The sequence below is a fragment of the Populus trichocarpa genome, chromosome 18, assembly GCF_000002775.5.
Source record: "Populus trichocarpa isolate Nisqually-1 chromosome 18, P.trichocarpa_v4.1, whole genome shotgun sequence".
NCBI classification, from domain to species: domain Eukaryota; kingdom Viridiplantae; phylum Streptophyta; class Magnoliopsida; order Malpighiales; family Salicaceae; genus Populus; species Populus trichocarpa.
Window position 1 is genome coordinate 15,431,068 of NC_037302.2, and position 20,281 is coordinate 15,451,348.

Here is a 20,281-nt window from a genome sequence, read left to right on the forward strand (position 1 = left end):
GACAAAACGCACCGTACTAAGCTGTCTTTAAGCCGCTACTTATGCGCACCGTTTCAATAAATTGTAATTCTCATTACTGGGAAGGGTGTCAAGTCAGCACCGTCTTCTGCTCTGCCTATATATAGTGGCAGTTGTAACAGAATGGGCATGCAAAAAATGAATGAGAACTGCTGTGGATTCCCTCTCTTCTCGCCGTCTTTCTCTCGCTCCCTCTCTCTCCTTCTCTGTCTTCAACACAGATTGGAGGATTCTTAATCGGGTTGTTACCTCTAGATCGTGATCTTATACAAATGTGATGTATGCAGGAATAATATTGGTCTTTAAATGGTTTTATTTCTTAAATAAATCAAAGAATTTAAGTTAATCTCTTTTCTTTCTTCTTCATAAAAAATCTACTAGACTATTTTATCCGTACCAAAGTATATGAGCAACTAATATTTGAATACAAAACAAAAAACATACAGTCTGGTTAATACATTTAACTAAGGGTTTATTCCATAACCCTATATGTTTTTGAACTAAACTAGTTATTTTTCCTCAAAACCCAAAAATTAAATGATTTTCTTGAAATTTAATTCATAAAAAAACAAATAATAAGACTTGATAATAGTTAAAAAAATTAAACCTCAATTATTCATCAAACCAATATGAAAAAGCTAATATTACAGCTAGGGACCAATCTAGAATTTTAGCAGATTTTTAGGGGTCAAATTGGAGGATCAAACTGAAAATATCATAAATTCATAACTATACTGGAAGTTTGCCCATAATTCATCCTCAATTCTGTCAAGAATCTCTAATTATGCCGGAATTTTTATCAAATGTTTAGGGGTCAAATTGTAATTTTCTCAAATTAGAGGACCAAACTGAAAATGTCATAAATTTATAGTTATACTAGAATCTTGCCCATAATTCATCCTCAATACTGTCCAGAATCTCTAATTATGATCCAGGGATCATTTTATAATTTTTTCAAAGTTCGAGGACTAAATTGTAATTCTCATAAATTGAGGGACCAAACTGAAATTTCATCATCTTCAACCCCAAACCCGGATTTTTCCATAGCTTATCTACTAATTTACCAAAATCTCTAACTCAAATTCATTATTTAAATAGACCATAACTCAAAATCATCATTTTTATATAAAATCTTCCAAAATCAACTAAATCAATTACCAATAATATTCAAATCAATTCATCAATTAACCCAAAACAAAATCTTCAAAACCCTAATCTTCAACAAAAAAATAAATCAAAGCTAAAAAAACACATTTATACACATCAAAACATAAATATTATATTTTAAACTTAATTAGCTAACTCTCTTCTTCTTCCTTTATCTTTCTTTCTTTCCTCTTCTTTTTCTTTTTTCCCTTTTCTTCTCTCCTGCTAGTTCTTCCTCTCAAATTTCAGATCCCTCTTTCCTTTTCTTTTTCTATATATACTTAGTAAGATTTTATTTAATTACCAAAATACCCCTTATGCATTTATATCTACTTTTAAACCTTCAAAAGCTTTATTGTCTTTTTCCTATTCTTTTTTTTATTTTCAAAACATTACACACTGGAACTTTGAATATTGGGAAATCAGGCATTTCTTCCATTCCAAGCAAGCTAATGACTAAAGGAAAGCATCTTTCTGCAATTTCTATTTCGATTGAGGACCATAATCTCTTGGCAGCAGGATGGATGAAAAAATAAAGCATCTGTATCCATGCTCTCCTGACTACTTGGAACACCTTGCTTAAGACATCAGGAGATCAAGATATTTAATATGAAATTCAACACAAGCTGATGATCCCAGTTCTTGACCAAAAGCAAATAGTAACAGCAACGTCATTAGCGAGCCGAATTGCTCCTCGGCAACATCACTGTCATGATAATTGCATATGTTCGATCGAACAGTAGAATCAATAGTTGAAACAGTATAAAGTACGTAAACATGTTGAATAGTTAGTGTGAATAAATAAAGCAGGTGATTCATGAAAGTGACATAAAATTTGTATGGGCAGTGGGAGTAATAATTACATATTTGAACAAATAAAGCCCCTTTTCATTGCATATTGGACAATGAAAGCACAAGAGAATTTATCTTTTCGGCCTAACATCTATAAATGCAACAATGGTTTCTTTTAGTTTGGACAAAATGCATTTCTGTTCCACAATGTTAATTACTATATGAGTAAATATTTCTATATCCGAATCCTTCTTCATATTTTCAACATTTATCATAACTTTATTGCTAGGGTAATCATTTTCGGTTCGATTTAGTTTTTATAAAGCATATATTTTCTTAGGAGCCCCTCTTACAAGCATATATTTCTGGCTAATTGATTTTCTTAGGAGTTTCTATCTTCATCTATTGTTCTCGCGACTCTGGTTTTTTTATTAAAATAATACATGAGTGTTTTAGCATCTAACAGTAGACTCAATGATTGAAACAGTATAATGTACGTAAACAAGTTGAATAGTTAGTGTGAATAAATAAAGCAGGTGATTCATAAAATTAAAAATAATTGCCTGTGCTTCCCTTTACGAGGTCAGCTGTTACTGACAGACTAAAAAATAAAGCATATGTTCGATCTAACAGTAGAATCAATGGTTGAAACAGTATAATGTACGTAAACATGTTGATTAGTTAGTGTGAATAAATAAAGCAGGTGATTCATGAAAGTGACATAAAATTTGCATGGTGGTTAATTTCGAGGAGGAAGTGGGAGTAATAATTGTATATTGGACAAACAAAGCCTCTTTGCATGGTGGTTTTCAGGAGACAATGAAAATAATAATTGCATATTGAACAAAAAAAGCACAAGAGAATTTACATGGTGGTTTTCAGAAGACAGCGAAAGTAATAATTGCATATTGGACAGAGAAAGCACAAGGGATTTGCCCTATTGTTTTATTTCTTCAGAGTAAACGGGTAATTATCTAGTCCTCCTTCATGTTAATCAATTAATTGCCTGTGCTTTCCTTTACGAGACCAGCTGTTACTGACAGACTATAAATAAGTTTGCAGTACTGATTAAATTAAAACAACAAAAAGTAAAAGGGTGAAACACAGCTTGCCTACCTTTAGTAGATGGTTCCTTTTTCCTGCCCGAACCTAATGGATTTTTCCTTTTTTCTGCTGATATAGGAAATGCGGAATTTCCCTAAGTAGCGTATGTTTATCCATGCTAGCAGCTGACCCGAGTAGTACAGTTATTTCTGGCCAAATGATTTTCTTTGGAGATTCGATCTTCATTAATTGTTCTGGCTTTTTAATTAAAAAAGTACATAACAGTAAGTTTTTTTAGCATCTAACAGTAGACTCAAGGATTTGATGCAGTGTAATGTGAACACGTTGAATAGTTAGTGTGAATAAATAAAGCAGAAAGTGGCATAAAGTTTGCATAGAGGACAAAGAAAGCACAAGCAGAAAGTGACATAAAGTTGTAGCTTCCTGCCAATTTCTATTGCAATGACTTTAATAGCTAGCCTTCCACTAAGAGAGATCTCTCTCAGTATACCATTGATTTCCTAATTTTCCTCACCAAATTTCTTAAACCTTTCTCATGATCTGAGCTTCCTTTTCTGATTGAATTGAATCATCTCGTTTTGAGTTCTTCATCTGTATCTTTCTTGCTTGAAAGGTAAATCCTACTTTCTTTTCTTGTTTTCTACCACTAATTTTGTTTCAAATAAGATTTTCCCATTTGGTTGTAGAATAAATAAGTAGGATTGCAGAACTTAATTATATGTGTTGCTTAATCTATTAGAACTCAAAACTCATATTATAGCATTGTTCTTACATGTTCATATTGCCATCAACTTAAACTATTTATCTTGAAAACAGCTGCTCTCAAGGTTTCTTTTGTCTGTTGAGTGCCTCATGTCAGCTTGACAGGTGACTAGTTTGACTACTCTTTCTCATATTCTTGTGCTTACATTTTCAGATCAGCTTTCCCAGAGTTTCAACATTGGAGTGCGTCCACACGTTTCCTCACTCAGCAATTAGCTTCAGATTCTTTTGTTAAAATTCTTTTGAATCCAGGTAAAGTATTTATATGTCACGACCCGAATCTTTTGACAAGTAACTATAGTTAGAATCTTTTTAAGTAAAACACAAGTTGTACAAATTTGCCTTATGGAGTTCATCAATAGTTTCCAAATATAAATGAATCTTTTGAATCTTTTATTGAGAAACTTTGGATTTTGTATCATCAATAGTTTCCAAATATAAATAAATTGATCTTTCTTAGTTTTTATAAATAAATTGCCTTATGGAGTTCATACCAAATTCATTTTTTTTTCTTTTTATATTCTTTGCTGTTTTTAACTTATTATTTTAGTTTCAACCTTTCCTTTTCTGATCGATGTAACTTATATTAATTTTATTCAATATTTTGACTCTGTTTTTATATATAGGGCAAAATGGTTCAATCAAATGACCCATTTTGGCACCATGTTGCGGAGATGAAGTGTATGTATTGTGGGCATCAATTTGCTAAGGATACTTCCATTTCAAGGATCAAATGACATTTATCAGGAGAGAAAGGGCATGGTGTTGCAATTTGTGAAAGAGTTCCTAAACAAGTTCAAGAAACAGCTTTTCTAGCTATGCATGGTGCCAACAAAAGACATAAAAGCATAGCAAGTTCAAGCAATGTTAATGATAATGCCATTTCAACCACTCCACAAGAACAAAACAATAATGAAGTCGACAATTTGGCAGGAGAAGCAGGAAGGACACAAACACCAGATACAATGGGTCAAGCACTTGAAAGACGTTTGGAAGAGTTCGATAGATGGTTAATGGAGGATGATATCGATAATGGGACAGGAGGAGTAGTGCAGCCTGGTGCAGGAGCTAGCTCTTCTGGAGGGCTTACAGGCAACACAAATGAGACTACAGGAGATCCATTACCTACTAGCTCTACAAAGCTAGTGGGTCGAGCATTTGAACAGAATACAAATCTGATATGGTCTTGGTTAATTGATGATGAAGTCTCGACAATTGGCATTTACGGAATGGGGGGAGTCGGTAAAACGACAATGCTGCAACATATCCATAATAAGATTCTAGAAAGACAAGGCATTTTTTATTGTGTTTACTGGGTGACCGTGTCTCGAGGTTTCAGCATTGAAAGATTGCAAAATCTTATTGCTAAACGTCTTCACTTGGATCTTTCAAGTGAAGATGATGATCTGCGTAGAGCTGTTAAATTATGAAAGAACTAAGAAAGAAACAAAAATGGATTCTCATTTTAGATAATTTGTGGAACACTTTTGAGCTACACGAAGTGGGAATTCCTGAGCCAGTCAATCTGAAAGGTTGCAAGCTGATTATGACAAGTCGATCTAAAAGGGTTTGTCAATGGATGGATAGACGACGCGAAATCAAAGTGAAGCCACTTTTGGAGAATGAAGCTTGGTATTTGTTCAAGGAGAAAGTTGGACGTGACATATCACTTACTCCAGAAGTGGAACGAATTGCAGTAGATATTGCAAGAGAATGTGCTGGTTTGCCATTGGGCATTATTACAATCGCAGGAAGCTTGAGGAGGGTGGATGACCTACATGAGTGGAGGAATACATTGAAGAAATTGAAAGAATCAAAATATAGGGACATGGAAGATAAGGTGTTCCGGTTATTGAGGTTTAGTTATGACCAGTTACATGATTTAGCACTACAACAGTGTCTCTTATACTGTGCATTATTTCCTGAAGATCATGAGATTGTAAGGGAGGAGTTGATAGATTATTTGATCGATGAGGGGGTAATTGAAAGAGTGGAGAGCAGGCAAGAAGCAATTGACGAGGGCCACACGATGCTTAGTAGACTTGAAAGTGTCTGCCTATTGGAAGGTATAAAATGGTATGGTGATTATAGATGTGTCAAGATGCATGACTTGATTAGGGATATGGCCATCCAAATACTGCAAGAGAACTCTCAAGGCATGGTTAAAGCAGGTGCACGGTTAAGAGAAGTGCCGGGTGCAGAGGAGTGGACAGAGAATCTTACTAGAGTGTCACTGATGCGAAACCACATTAAAGAGATTCCTTCCAGCCATTCACCGAGGTGTCCTAGTCTTTCAATTCTATTGCTATGCAGAAACTCAGAGTTGCAATTTATTGCAAATTCATTTTTTAAGCAGTTGCATGGGCTCAAGGTTCTTGATCTGTCTTATACAGGTATCACAAAACTACCTGATTCTGTTTCTGAATTGGTGAGTCTCACTACATTACTGCTCATTGATTGTAAGATGTTAAGGCATGTACCGTCATTAGAAAAGCTCAGGGCACTGAAGAGGTTAGATCTTTCTGGTACTGCACTTGAAAAGATTCCTCAAGGCATGGAATGTCTATACAACCTGAAGTATCTTAGAATGAATGGATGTGGTGAAAAGGAATTTCCTAGTGGGTTGTTACCTAAGCTCTCTCACCTGCAAGTCTTTGAATTGGATAATAGAGGTGGACAGTATGCTTCGATAACAGTTAAAGGAAAGGAAGTGGCATGCTTGAGGAAGTTGGAGAGTTTGAGATGCCAATTTGAAGGTTACTCTGAGTACGTGGAGTATCTCAAATCTCGGGATGAGACCCAATCACTAAGCACATACCAGATTTCGGTAGGACATTTTACTAATTCCCGAGATGCTCGTGCCAGAAGTAAAACAATCGTTTTGGGTGACTTGGGAGATTTTAAGGACATGTTCCCATAGGACATTCAAAAACTGACCATTGATAAATGTAATGATGCAACAAGGTTATGCGATGTTTCCTCTCTAATAAAGAATGCAACTGAACTGGAGGTTATCAACATTATGTATTGCAATAACATGGAGAGCTTGATTTCATCTTCTTGGTTCCGCTCTGCTCCACTACCATCTCCATCTTATAGTGGTATATTTTCTGGTCTTAAAGAGTTTCATTGTTATGGTTGTCGGAGCTTGAAGAAGTTGTTATGATCTTAATTAATTTTTTGATTAAGTTGTTATGGTCTTAATTAATTTTTTTCTTAATACTATTACCTCTTAATTAATTATTGAGACTTCATATTATTGTTATGATCTTCCCCCATATTAATTATAAAATTTACTGATATGTGAGCATTGATATTGTGGTAATTTTGTTGCAATTATGATGTAGCCGAGCTAATAGAGATTGGAAGTTTTGAATAATTATATTAGAATCCTTGTAGGCTGACATTATTAGCTATAAAATGATAATGTTGTGGATTAATTACCCTAAACTGAAAAGAAGAAAAGGTATTCTAAGTAGATGGTTTTAGAACTTAGTTAATTACAACAAATTCTAAATTTTTAACAAATTCGTGATATATCGAGATGATTTCTTATCTTTAATAAATAGATCCATTTTAATAATACATTGCAGTTACTTATCCCTAATTTCACAAATTAACTCGTAATTAAATACTTGTTGCATATATAGTTCACATATGCAAGCCAAACACAAATAAAAATTCTTTTTCTTGATGAGTTTTCTTATTCCAGCTTCCAAATTCTTATTTTGATTAATAATGTAAAAAATTAATTATTTTTTTTAGATTTATTTTTAATAGTTTTAATATACTAATATAAAAAATAAATAATAAAAAATCTAAAATAATTATTTTAATATTAATTAAAAAAATACTTTTAAAAATCACTTGCATTACTTTACCAAAACAAACTCTTAATACATATATTAGATTCCAGGTGGATTTTCAGCTAATATGGAAAAACAACGTCAGCCAAGACATCATCAAGAAGAGCAAGGTAAAACAAATATCATCAATTGGTCCCTAATATTTGAAACAAATGAAAATTTACAAAACCAATAATAATGAAGAATTTATATGTGATATTATAATATTTTATTTTTTTTTGGAATTTATATGTGATTTTTTTGTTAAAGATAATTTAGAAAACCAATAATAATGAAGAATTTGTTTCGAAAGATGGGAAAGATGGTTATTTGTGTACGGTGAGAAAGTCTGCTTTTAGAATCTGAATCTCCCTATGATGGATCAGAATTGCATAACTATCACCTTATTACATATTTTCTTGCTAAATATATTTAGAAAAATCATTATTAGTTGTAATATTGGGAAAGAATTATATTGAACTGATTTACATTTATTTATTTATTGTATTAAAAAATAAATAAAAAAAATATGTCACCGCAATTCTGGAAACCAGGCACCAAGAAACCCCGCATCCTCGAAGATGAAGAAGGCGGTGTCGTTTTCTTTGCCCCCTCTCTCTTCCGCCTCCTCCTCTTCCTTCAGGTTTGGATATGCAAGTATTGGGAGTCAAAGGCAGAGATTGATTTTTAAGCTGATGGGAATACATTCAGCAGATGGAAAATTCTAAGGATGCATTGGAGTCAGGAGTCTTAATTGCCAGTATTATCCTTACTGCATGCTTCCAATAGAAAGATTTGCCAAAGGAAAGGTTTTAAATTCTGCCTTCCATGGACTCTAGCCTCAGCATTCTGAATCTTACCTTCTGTTTTAAATTATGTGTTTGGGTTGCTTGTAATCTTCAATGAATCGACATATTCGAGTTGTGAATAGTAAGGTTCTAACAACCAATGGAATTTCCATTAGCTTCCCTAAAAAGTTTCAAACCTTTTTACATTGCCTGAATAAGGGTTTCTTCATACAGTCTGATTCTTATTAGTTTGATTGCGTGAATTTAACTAGCCTTTATCTGAAAATTTTGGGTTGTGAATAGTATTGTCACGACCCGAATTCCGGGTCCATGACCGGCAACACAAGAGCGGTGTCGAAAGGACACCCCACCTACGCTAAGCCTCAAAACAGACATATCAAAAGAACAATTTATTCAAAAATACGCAGCATTTCATAATCTTCAAAAATATTATATTATTCAAAACTGATGAAACCAAAAGATAGTTTAAAACTCCTCATCAGTAATTAAAACAAAAACAATAATCCATAATACTCATTACATTGTCAAAATCCAAACTTAATTAAAACAAGGTAATAGTGGAGCGTCTAAGACATCAAATCAAAACTAAAAGGAAAGCCTCGAAAAATAAGCAAGGCATACCGACCTAAAACTGAAGAAGTAGGAACACTCAACAAAGTTCACCTGCTATCAGAAACTAAGAACCTGAAATAATATTAAGAATGAGGGGTGAGTTCAACCAACTCAGTGAGGAAATAATATTTAATATATATTTTAGATATTAATAGTTTGCAAGATGATTTATCTTGATATACATATACATATACATACTAAACATATTATCATAACGTAGTGGAATACATGTCAGAGATCAGATGACACCCGAAGGTGATCAAATGACACCCGAACGTGACCAGATGACACCCGAAGGTGACCACTGTGGGATGATCAGTCACCATAGGCTGATGCCTCTCTCACCAGCTAGGTATACAGAATACTATGTGCACATAGGCTAACTACTCTCCGTTAGCATGGAGTTACTGACAAGTTCCATATCAAGGCATAATAGATATTTACAGAATTATCAAAGAAACATATATCATATCAAATAGAATTTAGTTCGACAGATTGCGAGTGCAAATTCAAGAATAAATGAGTACTTGGAAAATAAAGCAATATATATAAATATTCAAGAAATTTACTGGTTGTACTCATCATATATTCAACATACATATTTATTTATATTATATGCATATTAAAGATTATCCCACTCACCCGGAAGAATATAGATTAAAAGGAATATCAGATGAAAGACCCGAAAAACCTATTAAGAATCGTTAGGAGAACCTACAATAAATATATGAAATATACTCAAAAGCAACTCAAAACAACACAAATAAAAGATTCCAATGCATAAAAGAAAATCAGGCTTAGTCTCCTAGGTTTAGGGACTAAAACGACAATTATCCAAAACAGGGACCAAAATATAATTTTATCAAAATTGGACCAAACTGTAAATACATAACCATACTGAAATTTCACCCATAAACCATCCTTAATTCTGTCTAGAATGAACCAGGGACCGAACTGTAATTTTTATAAAGTTTAGGGACTAAAATGTAAATTCCCAAAATTGAGGGACCAAACTAAAAATATTCCAAATCAATTATCAAGATGAGATTCATCATCATTAACCTCATAATAACATTGTCCAGAATCTCAAAATATCTTTAGGGGTCAAATTGTAATTTTTCCGAAGTTTAGGGACTAAACTGAAATTTTCATAAATCAAGGACCTAAATAAAATTTGGTCATCTTCAACCTCAAGACCATTCTGTTCAGATTTTACAGCAAGGTAAAAATGAATTTCTTAACCCATAAAAATTAATTTAAACAAATCAACTCATAAATCTTTATTTTCAACAACATACTAATTAATCACCTAACATTAAATCCTTAATAATCATAAATCAATCTTAACAATATAAACTTCCAATCCTTATAAACCCTAATCTCTTCTTTAATCATTCCATAAACAACTATAATCGAAAGTAATATGAAAGAGAACCACTTTCTTGCTACTTCCACCTTTCTTGAACCGAAAACTCAAGATCAAAAACTAAAATCTTAGGTTTGAGGATGGGAGGGTCACGGCGGCTACAAGAATTAGAAGAGAGAAAAGTAATTCTCTTGAAACTCTTTCTTAAATACCTAGGTTAACTTAGGTTGGGTTTGGACTGACATGGGCTTAGGTTTGGGCCAAAAGTTTGGGTCTTACAGGTATATGGCACGCCTTCTAATTCATTAAGACGAGAGAGAACCATCTGCTTTAAGTTAAACTTTTGTTGCTGCTCCCAGATAGAATGCAGAAACAACAAAATTGTCTTATTTAATTAGTTGGGCTATCAAACTTTATTTATTTTGAGAGGAGACATTTTATTTAGGTCTTAGACTTGTTTATTTTGTTTATTTTAATTAGTTTGGGCTAGTTTTAACTTGTGTTGATTATTATTTAAATTAGACTTATGTGAGACCCATTAGGGAAACTAAGGTTTTGGCTTGGAGTTTAAATACTCTTTAGGAATAATTTTAGGGCAGACTTGTGATTATATTTTCAGCATTGTAGCCGACTTTTTAGTTGCTCAATCTTGATTATTGATTGAACTTTCAACTCTTCAAAGAATTAACCATTCTTTGTTGTGAATTTATACTTTCTTTGCTCGTCTACAGGTGTAGGCGTTGTGATCGAGTTGGAACTGGTGCTGTGTCCTTTGCAAGTGGGTGATTTGGTCAAAGTAAGCAACTACTAAGTTAACCACAATGGTTGACAGTATTAAATTGAGAGTGGATTCATCACATGGAGGTCCCTTTCACGTTCAAGCCTTAACCAGTAAGGTGGAGCCTCCGCGTTCCGTTGATTTACGAAAAAAATATCATACCTAGCCCTAGTGGTGTTTGTGGAAATTTCCACGCGGCAATATATACGAGAAATTAAATTAATTTGGAGGATTCAAGACAGAGTCATATATATATATATGGGGTCAATCAGCAGTAAGCTTGGAAGTGATATGCTATTTGAAAGTCATTTGCTATGCAAGTGATGATTCTTTTGTTTCAAGCAATTAACTTAGATATGTCGAGAGAATATGCTATATGTTCATATTTAATTTGACACATTTCCTAAAAATCAAGTTGTGATCTAGTTGATTTATAAAAAAATGTGTGATTTGTTTGAAATGACTTTTCACCTGCTTGATTCTGCCACGAGATGGTTTAGCATATGTATTAGCTAATATTGTCCAAGCTTCCTTTGATGTTTGTGTTTGAGCAATGAACGACATGATTGTGGGTGAAAGAGAACCAAGGATGGCATTGAGAAGTAATTGATCCTGTCGGATCCACAGTGTGTGTGCTGGGTTAGGTGTAGCTGTTCCTGGAATAGTTGTTGCTGGATAAGGATGTGATCCGTCAATGAATCCATTGAGATCATATCCTACGAAGAGAGTCTGGAATTGAAGTTTCCAGGCTAGATAGTTGTTGGAGGTAAGTTTTACTGGTGATCAATGTGCTGTGAGATTCATTTGTGTTAAGGATGGTGGTGTTGACAGGCATTGGAAGCTTGGAGGAAAAGAGAAGAAAGAAAAAAAAAACGGTGAAATGAGAGAAGAATAAGATTAGAGCTCTGATACCATAACGAGTAAGATTGAGAAAAGCTTGTTTATTGTATTCATCAATCAGGTATGTATACAATAGAATAAAGCAAAGCTGACAGGATTGTCTAACAGAATTGCATAAACTTAAGCTAAAATAAAAAATACTTTAAAAACAACATCAACACAGAATTTACAGTAATGGTTCGTGGAAGATGCTGCCAACCAGCATCAATCAATCAGTTAGTACAGGGAGGAAGGGACCCTCATGCAACTTTCTCTGCTTAATGTTCAACGTATCTCATCATCTTCCAAAACACACTTCATTTCGTCTTTAAAATATTTCACAACTAATTTTGTAAAAGTTTTAATAGGGAAAAAAAAAGAAAAACAGTAGAAGAGAAGAGTTATAGAAGAAAGAAGAGTTAATCTTAGTGCTTCTTTAGACACAGTTTATTTTAAAACCAAATACCATGCCGACAGAGGCTTCTGTGGAATTTTCTTAGCCTTGGCGTGACAAATTGACAGTAGTTGTTCGTGGAAGATGCAGCCAGCTACCGTCGATCAACTAGTGTTTGGATAGCTGGAAAAGAATTCACACTTGCTAGGGTGCGCTTTCTATCTCCAAGTTAGCTATGGCTTCCTGTGTATCTTCTACAAATGGTTGTGTAGCAATGTGATGCATGCAGGAATAATATTATTTGGTTTGTAATGGTTTTATTTCTTAAATAAATCAAAGAATTGAAGTTAATCTCTTTTCTTTTTCGTTTATAAAAAATCGATTGGACTATATCACGAGATCCAGATATTTAATATGAAATTCATCACAAGCTGATGAGCCCACTTCTTTGCCAAAAGCAGAGAGTAACAGCATAGTCAGGGTCTGTTAAACCAACTAGCTAGAATTCATGTGTTGAAATACAAAAAACTACAAGGAAAACGAGAGATCACACAGAGACTACATCTTCCAGTATCAATTCTGTTAGATTAAATGATAACAATCCCATAACGCATGTCTACAGAATCACTGCTTTAATTTTCCAATAATCTCAAACTACGAAACCATAAAAAAAATGTTGAATGACCGGTTAAGATTTAAAGATTTCATCCTATGTGCATCTCCTTGGAGCAAGTGCAAAAGCCAAACGGATCTGCAAGTTACAGTGCGCCAGAACGTCAGAGCCCTCTCTAACAAGGAAGGAGATAGTTTTATCCATGCGAGCTGCTGACCCCAGTACTGAAGTATGCTATTTCTGGCCAAGTGATTTTCTTTCGAGTTTCTATCTTCATTAATTCATTAGACTCGAGGATTTAAAGCAGTGCAACGTGAACTCGTTGAATAGTTAGTGTGAATAAATAAAGTGCAGCAACCTCTCTGTCATGATAATTGCATATGTTCGATCTGATAAATGCATTTTGCCTTCGCAAAAAAAAAAAAGCGCAGCATATCTCAGGAATTAACAATGGAGGCGGGATAGCTTTTAATTGCCTCTGATTTCTTGACAAAACGCACCGTACTACGCTGTTGTTAAGCCGTTACTAATGCGCACCGTTTCAATAAATTGTAATTCTCATTACTGGGAAGATTGTCAAGTCAGCACCATCTTCTGCTCTGCCTAAATATCGTGGCAGTTGTAACAGAATGGCCATGCAAAAAAAGAATGAGAACTGCTGTGGATTCCCTCTTTTCTCTCCGTCTTCTCAATCTTTCTGATTCCACTGGGTTCAACACAGATTGGAGGATTCTTAATCGGGTTGTTACCAATAGATCCGTGATCTTATACCAGCTTTGTGATGTATGCAGGAATAATATTGGTCTTTAAATGGTTTTATTTCTTAAATAAATCAAAGAATTTAAGTTAATCTCTTTTCTTTTTTGTAAAAAAAAAAAAAAGTACTAGACTACTTTATCCGTACCAAAGTATTTCAGCAACCAAAACAAAATTTCAAATCCCTCTTTCTTTTTTCCTTTTATTCATACTTAGTAAAGTTTTATTCAATTACCATATTAATACTCTTTATTCATTTATATATACTTTTAAACCAATTCAAAGGCTTTGTTGCCTTTTTTTCTATTCCCTTTTTTTTTTCAAAACATTACACACTGGAACTTTGAATATTGGGAAATCTGGCATTTCTTCCATTCCAAGCAAGCTAATGACTAAAGGAAAGCATCTTTCTGCAATTTCTATTTCGATTGAACACCATAATCTCTTGGTAGCAGGATTGATGAAAAAATAAAGCATCTGTATCCATGCTCTCCTGACTACTTGGAACACCTTGCTTAAGACATCAGGAGACCATCTGTAATAATTGCATATTGGACAAAGAGAGCACAAGGGATTTGCCCTATTACACAAGAAATAATTATCTAGTCCTCCTTCATGTTAATCAATTAATTGCCTGTGCTCTCCTTCACGAGATCAGCTGTTACTGACAGACTAAGGTAGTGTTTAGGAATGCGGTTCAACCTGCGTTTCTAAAAAATTTGAATTTTTTTTTGCTAAAATTTAATATGTTTTGTACGTTTTAAATCGTTTTGATGTGCTGATATTAAAAATAATTTTTAAAAAATAAAAAAATATCATTAGCATACATTTTAGCATGAAAAGTTATTTAAAAAGTACCCGCAACCACACTTTCTAACAAGCTTGTAATGTAGTGAAAGACAGCTTGATTACCTTTAAGAGATGGTACCTTTTTTGGGCTGATATTCCCCAAGTAGCATATGTTTATCCATGCTAGCAGCCAGGGGTCTGCATTTTCAGTTCTGATTTTCGGTAAAATCAATAAAAAAACCTGAAATAATTTTTTTTTTAAGTTTTTGAATTGAACTGAAAACCAGTTCGAGTCGATCATGTTAGGTTTAGTTAACCAGTTTAAACTTATTTGTCTTATTTTTATTTTCATAACTTTATGTTTATTTTATAAGAAATCTTAGCTTTTCAACCAGCTAAACCAGCTAGGATAATATTTAAAAATCCAACTAAATATTCAATTGACCAGACCATGTTCAATTGTTGTCCTCACAAATTTTTTTTTTACTAGTTTGACATAACAATCTAAGGTTACATGAGAAATAAAAAGAAAAAAAAGATTAAAAGCAAAAGTAAAAGTAAAGAGAGGAATCTCTTTCGTCTCATCCCGTCAGTAAACATTACTTTCTTCTGGCCCTAAGTCCCTTCGTTGAGTGCCGCTTTGAATCTGAAAGAAGGCAGTGGTAGATACTTCCTGTACCGAGTGCGTGCCTTTGGTGGAAGAATTAAAAAAATTAAAATCAAAAGTGAAGAAAAGTGTGAATTTGATAGGAGAACAGTGGAGCATGGAGTAGCAGGAGCTAACAATTCCTAACAATTTTAGGATGTGAATATAAGGGAAAATCAGAGAAAATAGAGATGCAGAGAATAAAAGGAGTGCGGATGATTGTCTTTAGAGAATATTATTTTAGATTTAGGGTTAAAAAAAACTTATTTATACTTGTTTTTTTAAGTGTTAAGTAATGGTCTAGTTGAACGATTTGGTTCAATCAATTTTAAACTTTAAAAACCTAAACTGAAATTTTTTATGATTTTTTAATTATTTAATTTGTTTTTTTTTTTAATTTCAGTGTTTTTTATTATTTTTTTTAATCAGTTATTCCAATTTTTTCCTCATCCCTACTAGCAGCTGACCCGAGGAGTACTGTTATTTCTGGCCAAGTGATTTTTTTTGGAGTTTCGATCTTCATTAATTGTTCTCATGAATCTGGTTTTTTTTTTTATTAAAAAGTACATAACACCTTTGTTTTAGCATCTAACAGTAGACTCAAAGGATTTGAAGCAGTGTAATGTGAACACGTTGAATAGTTAGTGCGAATAAATAAAGCAAGAGATTCATGAAAGTGACATTGGTGGTTTCCAGGAGGCAGTGAGACTAGTCTTTGCATACAGCACAAAGAAAGCACTTGGCATTTACAATTATTGACTAAAAAGAAGCTTGCTGTTTACCTGTGGTAGGTGGAGTTGTAGCTTCCAGCCAATTTCTATTGACTTCTCCAAAGAAAAAAACATAAAGTTGCTTGCAAATTGCATTGACTTTTTTAATAGCTAGTCTTCCACTAAGAGATCTCTCTCTCAGTATACCATTGAATTCCTAATTCCCCTCACCAAATTTCTTAAACCTTTCTCATGATCTGTGCTTCCTTTTTATGATTGAATCGAATCATCTCGTATAGTGTTCTTGATCTGTATCTTTCTTGCTTGAAAGGTAAATCCTACTTTCTTTTCTTGTTTTTCTACCACTAATTTTGTTTCAAATAAGATTTGCCCATTTGGTTGTAGAATTAATAAGTGGGATTGTAGATTGATCAATCAAGTAGAACTTAATTATATATGTGTTGCTTGATCTATTTTAGAACTCAGAACTCATATTTAGCTTTGTTCTTACATATTGCCATCAACTTAAACTACTTATCTTGAAAACAGCTGCTCTAAAGGTTTCTTTTGTCTGTTGAGTGGCTCTTGTCAGCTTGACAGGTGACTAGTTTGCCTACTCTTTCTCATATTCTTGTGCTTACATTTTCAGATCAGCTTTCCCAGAGTTTCAACATTGGGGCGCGTCCACACGTTTCCCCACTCAGCAATTAGCTTCAGATTCTTTTGTTAAAATTCTTTTGAATCCAGGTAAAGTGTTTATACTTCATCTTCTTCATTTTGTTGCTGTTTTTGTTTTTGAATCTTTTTTAGTAAACCGCAAGCTGTTGAAATCTTATTGAGAAACTTTTAAAGTCCTTGCCTTCTAGAGTTCATACCAAATTCATTGTTAATATTAGTTGTTTTGATTCTTCCAAATAAAAGTATGAGTTTGAGTTCTATGCATTATAGAACTCAAACTCGTATTATAACTTTGTTCATTTTGCTTTCAACTTCAACTGCTTATCTTAAAAAAAAGCCGAGTTTCTTCCAAATTTTTATCTTAGATTGCTTTTCTGACAATTATTTAAATTATTCAATAGTTGTTATAATTTTTTTATCTGCTTGAAGTGCATCTCTATAGGAAAATATATAGTTAAGTGCCTGCCTATTTAATTTTAGAATTTGTAATGATTGATTTAATTATACAGATTCAGTTTATTTTGTGAACACACTTACGGCATTAATGTTTTGTAAGATATTTGAGGTTTGCACTCTTTTCCTTTGCTTACTTATTTAAAAAATAATGATTTCCTCTAAATTTTCATTTTAAGATTGAGTTCTTATTTTTCAATTAATTCAACATCCATTTTTATGCGTTACTTTTGACAATTTTTTATTTGATGTTTGAAGGGCCAAAGAAGTCAGCGGTGAAAATGGCTAGACAGAAGGATCGATTTTGGGATCATGTTGAGAAGCTGGATTGTCACGACCCGAATCCCGGATTCATGACCGGCACATAGGCAAGGTTCCCCTCCAAGGTTCCATACCTATGCGAACCCAAACTTACACACAAATTTATCCTAACTCAATCAGAGTTCAACGCAGCATTAACAACAAAATCAACTTCATAATATAATTGAATTGTCTTAATACAAGAGTTAATATAAATTCGGAGTTTTGGAGCACTAACTAGACATAAAGGAAAATGTACAAATTACAACCAAAAGAGCAGGTTCGGAAAGTCCAACAAAAGTGACCTGCTATCAAGCTATAAGCCTGAAAATGATAAATAATGAGATGGTGAGTTCAACAACTCAGTGAGTAGATAACGTTCAATATACACACACGAGGTAATACAGCAATGAGAAATATATATACAAGTATGGCTCTAGGTTCTTATAGAAAGGTTTCTCAAATAGGCCATAACAAGAATATCATATGGTAAAGCTCGTCAGAAAATCAAAATGCAATGAGCATGAGGCTCCGTACTGTGGGATGATCAGTCCACACAGGTTGGTGACTCCCCCGACCAACTAGGGTTCAGATACGATGTGCACAAAGACTAACACTACCCTGTTAGTATGGGTATTCTGACTGACATACCATAGGTTCATAATCATAATCAAACAGACGTATTCATATCTCAAGGCTCAACTCATGACATCAATCAAATGAGGAGCTATCAATTCAGAATTCAATTCAAAATATATACTGGTTCATATCAAGAATTCAGATTCAATAATTGATCATGCTTTATCAAAATAAGGATAATAATCAACATATATATTATCAAAAAGCATGATTCAATTCATATTAACAAATCAAATATTTATACTATTTCTCATGCATATGGAAAGTTATCCACTCACCTGACTCAAAAGCAACAAAACTCAAAGCTGATATCGAAGGAAATCCTACTGACGTCCTGTCGGTAGAATATCAGGATTATCTGAATACAAAGGAGACATATTCAAGAACGACTCAAAAGAACATTTAACCTATTTAATAAACTTAACTAATGATGTATTCCGTAACCCTATATGTTTTTGAACTAACTAGTCAATTTTCTCAAAAACCCAAAATTTAACGGTTTTCCCGAAATCTAATCCATAATAAAACAACTAATAAAATTGGCAATAATTCACTAAATAACCCTTAATTATTCATCAAACTAATCTGAAAAGCTAATATTACAGCTAGGGACTAATCTGTAATTTATCCTATTTTTAAGGGTCAAATTGCAATTTTTGTCTAATTGGAGGACCAAACTGAAATTTATCATAAATCCATGAATATACTGAAATTCTGACCATAATTAGTCCTCATTTCTGTCCAGATCATCTCATTATACTCCAAGGACCATTCTGGAATTTTACCAAATTTTTAGGGTTAAATTGTAATTTTGTCAAATTGAAGGACTAAATTGAAAGTGTTAAATTCTCTTATCTATACAGTAATTCTGTCCATAATTCATATGTTATTCTGTTCAGATTCTCGGAATATGCTCCAGGGACCAATCTGCAAATTTTCCAAAGTTTGGGGACTAAACTGTAATTTTCCAAAATTGAGGGACCAAATTGAATTTTCGTCATCTTCAACCTCCAACCCAGAATTTTTAACAGAAACCTACTGTTCTTGCCAAATTTCTAACTCAACATTCACCATTTACACAATTCATAACTCAAAATCATCACAATCTTCCATAATCAACTCATTAATCAATTACCCATAACAATCAACCCAAACATTCAACTTAATTCATCAATTAAACTCAAAACTCAAATTTTCAAAACCCTAACATTTATCAAAATCGAAATTAAAGCTTAATTAACACATATTTATACATAATCTTACCTTTTTACTTATTTCCTCCAACTCCTTTCTATTTCCTTTCTAATTTCCCTCTTTTCTCTTCTTCTTCTTCTTTCTCCCTTTCTCTCCTGCCGGTTCTCTCTCAAAATTCAGATCTCTCTTTTGTTTTTTTTTTTTTTCTTCTCTCTATTTATATATATCAACTATTGTTCAATTACCACACTACCCCTCATTTAATTTATTCCTACATCTAAGCATACAAGGGCCTTGTTGCCATTTCCTATCTTTTAATATAAAACATTACAATCTCCCCACCTTATAAAAGTTTCGTCCTCGAAACTTAATAGAAAAGATTGAATACTTACCGAGATTATCGAAAAGATGAGGATACTCCTCACGCATCTTATCCTCGAGCTCCCAGGTTGCTTCCTCACGTGAATGACCTTTCCATTTCACTTTCACTGAAGCTATATCCTTCGACCTAAGCTTCCTCACTTGTCGGTCGACTATAGCTTCTGGTTGCACCTCATAAACCATATCATCCCTCAATTCAATGGGATAAACCTCTAATACATGCGATGGATCTGACATATACTTCCTTAGCATTGAAACATGAAATACCGGATGAATAGCAGACAAGTTTGGTGGTAATGCTAACCTATAAGCAACTGCCCCAACTCTCTCCAGAATCTCATACGGTCCAATGAATCGAGGACTCAACTTGCCTTTCTTCCCAAACCTGAATACTCCTTTGGTCGGTGATACTTTTAAGAACACACAGTCACCCACTGAAAACTCTAAGTCACGCCTTCTTTTATCTGCGTAACTCTTTTGTCTGCTCTGAGCTGTTTGAAGCTTATTTCTAATTACCTCTATCTTCTCTGAGGTAATCTGAATCAACTCTGGTCCCATTAGCCTCTTCTCACCAACCTCAAACCAACAAACCGGTGATCTACACTTCCGACCATACAAAGCCTCATAAGGTGCCATCTCTATGCTAGCCTGATAAC

General features: G+C 33.6%; 1 protein-coding gene, 1 long non-coding RNA gene and 1 pseudogene across 3 annotated transcripts in view; 2 read left to right on the forward strand and 1 right to left on the reverse strand.

Annotated features, from left to right (window-relative positions):
- Positions 1-1,635: 1,635 nt before the first annotated feature.
- On the reverse strand, positions 1,636-14,485 carry LOC127904740 (uncharacterized). The gene is made up of 2 exons (XR_008058143.1): positions 14,346-14,485; positions 1,636-1,738 (listed from the first exon to the last, which is right to left on the reverse strand). It is a non-coding gene; the product is annotated as an uncharacterized LOC127904740 (long non-coding RNA).
- Positions 3,428-7,008, forward strand: LOC18110931 (probable disease resistance protein At4g27220; annotated as a pseudogene).
- Positions 14,486-16,066: 1,581 nt separating the features above from the next.
- Positions 16,067-20,281, forward strand: part of LOC112325466 (probable disease resistance protein At4g27220) — a 210,283-nt gene continuing 206,068 nt past the window's right edge. The window contains exons 1-3 of one of the 2 annotated variants that reach the window (XM_052449237.1): positions 16,067-16,311; positions 16,630-16,727; positions 17,168-17,223. The gene's annotated coding sequence lies outside the window, so the exon portion shown is untranslated. The remainder of the gene's footprint in view (positions 16,312-16,629; positions 16,728-17,167; positions 17,224-20,281) is intronic. The other variant, XM_052449236.1, reaches the window with a different exon arrangement.